Below are 463 nucleotides of genomic sequence, written 5' to 3'. Positions count from 1 at the left end.
ATCTTTTGTGGATACAGTGGACCCTCGCGCGACGAAAGCCGGGCGCTGACCTCAAATAGCCCTGCGTGTGGGAGAGCGAGGAGTGCAGCCTCATCTCGAGTGGCCGAGATGACGCGCGTAGGAGGAGGATTTCTGACAGAGGGATGCTGCCATCGAGAAAGCGGTCCTCGCGCGGGCCTCCTCCTCCCGTGGGCTTAGGATGGGCCCTTTCATTCTCGCATCCGAGATGTGTCGAGATGACGTTCTCGTTAACTAGGAATGTTTATCTGTTAGTGCCCATCGTACTCCTGGGACGAATACCCGAATGGCCTAATACCCGAGAGGCTGAACATCTTGAATACACGAACATCAAGGGCACGCAACTCACGAACTGTGAAAGCCGCTCCTAATCACTGTGAGACGGAGATGGTGCGAATTTCCTCCTCGCGGAAGGCACGAATCCCGCGCGCCCCTTCCCTTTATG

The 463-nt window shown here is 56.4% G+C and overlaps 1 protein-coding gene across 1 annotated transcript in view; it reads left to right on the top strand.

Moving 5' to 3' along the window:
- Positions 1 to 463, top strand: part of LOC119592598 — a gene marked incomplete at its 5' end in the record, with an annotated part of 25,554 nt that overhangs the window by 12,325 nt on the left and 12,766 nt on the right.

The sequence above is a fragment of the Penaeus monodon genome, chromosome 30, assembly GCF_015228065.2.
Source record: "Penaeus monodon isolate SGIC_2016 chromosome 30, NSTDA_Pmon_1, whole genome shotgun sequence".
NCBI lineage: Eukaryota > Metazoa > Arthropoda > Malacostraca > Decapoda > Penaeidae > Penaeus > Penaeus monodon.
This window is presented reverse-complemented; position numbering and strand designations above follow the sequence as displayed.